This window comes from Haliotis rubra, unplaced genomic scaffold (assembly GCF_003918875.1).
Source record: "Haliotis rubra isolate DU_JTF1 unplaced genomic scaffold, ASM391887v1 Scf390, whole genome shotgun sequence".
Taxonomy (NCBI): Eukaryota; Metazoa; Mollusca; class Gastropoda; order Lepetellida; family Haliotidae; genus Haliotis; species Haliotis rubra.
The window spans coordinates 285905-291667 of NW_025767069.1; the positions used below are offsets into that span (position 1 = coordinate 285905).

General features: G+C 37.9%; 1 protein-coding gene across 1 annotated transcript in view; it reads right to left on the minus strand.

The window, feature by feature from the left end:
* Positions 1 to 5763, minus strand: part of LOC124286766 (serine/threonine-protein kinase BRSK2-like) — a 159680-nt gene that overhangs the window by 150153 nt on the left and 3764 nt on the right.

A 5763-nucleotide genomic window follows, 5' to 3' on the forward strand; every position in this document is an offset into this window, starting at 1 on the left:
ATTTACAAATTTGAAGCACATATGTAATTTATTTTTACCACTTTTAGCAATATTCCAGCAATACCGACAGGGGACACCAGAAATGGGCTTCACACATTGTACCCATGTGAGGAATCAAACCCGGGTCTTCGGCGTGACGAGTGAACACTTTAACCACTAAGCTACCCCAACGTCCCTAACAATATGAAATAAGCAATCTGGAAATATAATCAGGGTTGCTACTGCACAAAATTTGGTCAAAATCAGGCTGGTGTAAAAACTAACAGGAATGACAAAGAAAAACACCACTGGTCAAACTCAACCAGTAAGAGTGACTGACTGACTGAGTTTGGTTTTACGCTGCTTTTAGCAATATTCCAGCAACATCACGGCGGGGGACACCAGAAATGGGCTTCACACATTGTACCCATGTGGGGATTCGAACCCGGGTCTTCGGCGTGACGAGCCAACGCTTTAACCACTAGGCTACCCCACCGCCCCCAGTAAGACTGAGTCACTGAGTAAGGTTTTATAGAAGAAGAAGCAAGAATCTATTCAGCATAAAGGCCACAGGCCCAAGTACAATATGAATGCAAGCTATATACATACAAGGTGCTTAAGTTCTCAACAGCAGCATACGAGTATGCACCACAAAATTCACAGCATTGACATGGAGATATGTACAGATACATTTACAGTGAAGAGCAGGCTAACACAAAAGCTTCTTTGATAAAGTTTACATAAAGAGTTATAAATTTATGGTTGGCATTTTGAAGAAGATTTATTAGACAATTGCTATTTAAATATTCAATTTGTATCATATATTTTAGATGCAACCTATCATATATTGAAGATTCTAACACAAAATGTAACTCATCTTCTAAGATAAGGTTTTATACTAGTTTAGCAATAAAGCAGCAATAACACGGCAGGTAACACCAGAAATGAGCTTCACATATTGTACCTAAAGTACTGTCGGAAATGTTAGAAAAATGCTTTTTAGCCTTAATATCTTTAGAAAGGTGATAAATGTATTATGTTGACATTATATCAACTCACCTATAGTGTACCTAATTTTTATTTCAATTGATTTAACATTCCTATGCATTTAAAGGGCAGTTTACAGGAGAGAATTTGGTACCAAAACAACAACTTAAGATTTTTTCAGAGTTCAACAGCAGAAATGTGAAATAGTCTTTACATTTATGCTAATAATACAGGTGGTGTAAAAATATAAATTAACATTTGTCTTAAACAAATAAATGTTGAATGTTTGTGTTACTTTGCTTAATTATCGTTTCTTGATTGAAGAAATATTAATATAAATGTTAAGTCTTGATTAATAAGTTTCCGGTCATGCATGCACATCTTTATCACAGCGTCCACTATGGCCAACGATTTGCAGACGATTGTTGCAAAGGTTTATAATTTTTTTGTGCTTGAAAAAGACAGAGGTAAACCTTTCATTAGTATAGAAATGGTTTATTACAGAACTTGTAGAGCTGTTGGTATGTCTTACCAACAAGTTTACAATATTGTAAACAAATCAGACAAGACAGGGACCGTCTCAAAAGCAAAACCGGGATGTAAAACCATCCTTGACAACTTTGACCAGGGGGTACTTAGACGGGCGGTCTACAAACTTTAGGAGAAGAAGAATATATATATTCTAAAGAAGATACACCAGTGACTTCGTTAAATCTTGGGCCAATGTTCACAACTAGATTAAACTGACCGAATTACATACATATTTTTTCAATGAAATATACTGTTGACAAGCAAAACATTTATTAAAACGTTGCACATTTCTACAATCAATCGATAAGATAACAAAAGTGATAGGATTCTTTCCAAAGTACAGTAATTCGTATGATTATTTCACAACAAACACACATACACAAATGATCCCTTACATAACCAATACGTATACTATACGTACACATATTCAACATTTTGAAGAAAACATCTATTGAGATGACCCCTCGCCGATGCGAGCGTGTGCTCTGGTGTTAATTTCACCTGTCGATACCGTGCATGCTGATGACGTAATACAGGCAGTTAATGTTTGTATCAAATAACGTCCCACTACCCCTTATTTTTCTAAGTTTTGGGTATTTTCATCAGTAAAAACGCATTTTAGGGCATGTCTCAAAATTTATTCCCTCGGTCTACATTAGGTAGATGTTTCTTAAAGTGATATTTGTTATTTAAGTAACTGTAATACCTCTGAATTTTAAATATAAGTCAAAAAGCATTTTTCTAGCATTTCCGACAGTTCTTTAGGTAGGGAATCGAACATGGGTGTTCTGGCCAAGTCTACTTCAACCACTTATGTTACTCTACCTTCCCTAACTTGTAAGAAAGTTGTTGATTCTTAAAGTACCAAGGTAGGGAATCGAACATGGGTCTTTGTGCGAAGGTTACTATAACCACTGTTACCCTACGTCCTGTAACTGGTAAGAGACCTGTTGATTCTTGTGTGACAGCAAACTCATATAATCCACCAATACCCTCTAGAAGATGGGTGTTTGACCTGATAACCGAACACTGTAACCTCCATGTTACCCTATGATCCCTCAGCTCAAGACCTGTTGATCCTTGTGCAACAGCAAACTCACATAATCCACCAGCAAACTCACATAATCTACCAGCAAACTCACATAATCTACCAGCAAACTCCCACAATCCACCAGCAAACTCACATAATCTACCAGCAAACTCACATAATCTACCAGCAAACTCCCACAATCCACCAGCAAACTCACATAATCTACCAGCAAACTCACATAATCTACCAGCAAACTCCCACAATCCACCAGCAAACCCACATAATCTACCAGCAAACTCACATAATCTACCAGCAAACTCACATAATCCACCAACACCCTCCCGAACATGAGTCTGACGTGACAAGCGAACACTTTAACTTAGTTTAACCTCTACACTACCGTACCAACTCTCAGCTCGAAGAGACCAGCTGATTCTTGTGGAACAGCAAACACCCACAATCCACCACCACCCTCTTGCCTTCATCATGATGGACTCCTGACGTCCTGATTCAGAATGGCAGGCACGACACACCACCATCAGGTATTGATCAGATGACATTGCCTAACTGACACAGTCCTCACGAGCAGACCAGCAGGGCACACCAGGGACTTTATTTTATCACATAACCTACTAGAGTTAAAAGCCAATTTCCAGCTTACAAAATCAATATCTGTTTCTAAAAGATGTCGAAGATCAGCATGGTTGATTATGAATATATATGACTTATAACAATAGATTTTGTGGAATGGACTGGCCCCATTAAAAAAAAATATCACAATCACAGTAGTGACAATAACAAAATCAATAACACTGATTCTGTAATGGTGAAATGATGTCCTTTAATAATTTGATAAAGAAACATTTCGCTGAAGAAATCCTATCTCACAAACAGCAATATTAAATTAGCAAGCCAAACCCTACCAAAATCTATTCCCTATAGACTGACATTAACTTCATGAAAGAAATATTATTTTTAAAGATTTGTAAAGTTAACTTGTCTCTAACTCTGCAATATAAAGAATATAGAGAAACTCTTCATTTCAAACTAACAAAATCGGGCTTCGACGAAGTGTTGAAGACATTCTTGGGAATTGCAGACATTTTATTCCAGACTCCATGAAAGAAAATCATGGCCAGCAACAGGTGAGGTGAGGTGAAATTGGGTTTTACGTCGTGCTTGAGGATATTTCGCTCATATGACGACGCGTGCATGCGTGTGTATGTGTATGTGCGGCTGCTTGTACTAGCCCAGACTTAAGCTGGTTTTATAGTGCTAGCCCACAGAGATACCATGCCGCAGTGAAGCATGAATACCCCACTCAGAAACATTATACTGACTCTGAGCCGACCAGTCCTTGTTGTACCCATTAATGCCGAGCGCCAGGCAGGGACCAACAAGTACCATATTTTAACGTCTTTTGGTATGACGCGGTCGGGGATCGAACCCGCAACCTTCCGCTCTCCAGGCGGACGCTTTAACCACTACACCACGGAGGCGGTCGCCAGCAACAAAAGGGAGCATCAGTTTTAACTTTTGAAATTTAACTTCAGAAATGAACTTCCTTCTCAATGACATTATTAGCACTAGGTTTAAATGTCTCAGAACTCTGTTAGAGCTGGTGCTTGGCAACCATTGTTGTCAGAAGTGGCAACTAAAGGGATCAGGGGGTGGGGCTTGCATGTCATCCTCTTCAAGTTCTACTGATCAACACTCATAATGACTTGCTGGTTCAGACTCACAATGCCATCGTATAGCAGGAATATTGCTGAGTGCAGTGTTTCACAACAAACAAACCAAATCTTTAAAATAATCCTTCGGACATTTTGAAGATGATCAGTGAATGTGTCTGAATGAGCCACTCTGAAGCACTGATTCTCTAGAGGTTGCACATATCCATGGAAACATTCCAACACAATGGAGGTCAGGATACATTATTAATCAATTATCAAATATGAAAAAGCATGACAGATCCCCATTGAAGCAATAATTAATGCTACAAGTTGTGTACGTGGACTGTACTGCCAATAGGTTCTATCCTCCTACAGGCTCCAGCTTTCCTGCCCTTTCATGTACAGACACAAAGACATGGCCAAAGTTGACAATGTCAATCAATTTTGTCAATAGCTTTGAAGCCAAGTTATTTAAATGACACTTGTTCTGATATTTCCATTATTAATGTTAGCTTCAACTGAATATCATTTTGATCAAATTAACAGATGAATGAGAAACAACAAAACAAATCAAAAGCTCACTGAATAACAGCAAATCCATGTGAATGGAAACAGCATAATTCATTCAGGATAATTGACAATTCATTCAGGATAATTGAAAGTTCAAACATTATGAATATCAAATTTTACAGCCAATCATACAACGAAACCAAAGTCAAATACTTCACCATATCAAGGAAATGCATGACCATGAGAAATGAAGCACAATACAACATAAATAATAAATGCTCAAAACCATATTTAACGTCACAAGTCACCTACATGTGATACATCCAAGATAAGGTGTAGTATATGACTGAATACAATATGGTCTGTGTGTTTATATTCAACAAACTATCACAGATCCCTCCCTCTCCTACAGCCGTGATATTGTTGGAATATTGCTAAAAATGGCAACTAAAAACTCTCTCACTCACTCCTCTTCTACAATCCTTAAATACAGACCAGGGGTCACATGGAAACGTATACCTATTAAAACAAAAATCCTGAAACCTTGGAAAGTTTGTCAACCCTCTTTGTTGATAGGTTATTGATGATTTATTGACAGATAGTGTTCATAATCGGTCCCAATTTCAGAGGTTTATCCCTAACTAGAAATCAGGTTAAGGACTGACGCATCAGTTTCCGAGGCTCAGGTACCGTTTAGGACATACTTCAACACCCAACCCATCAATGACTGGGGGTCTAATCCATCCTCTGATATCAGTCCAAAACTTGGCACTGGTTCCAAAGCCAGTGTTCACGATCAGGTATTTTGGGTTCACAAACAGTATTTATGGAAACATGCACAAAGGCCGACATTCAGCCCCAAGTCTGCAACCAATGTCAGTGCACGGTCCAAAATTACATAAATATTCTAATTTATGATATTTCTAGTAACCAATGATAACCAATGTCAAAGAAAATGAAAAGAATCAAAGAAGTGAAAGTGCTGAAGTTTAAACTAATGTAAGATTAAAATACCTCCTTTTAGTATTAACATTTAAGAACTATTTGGCAATA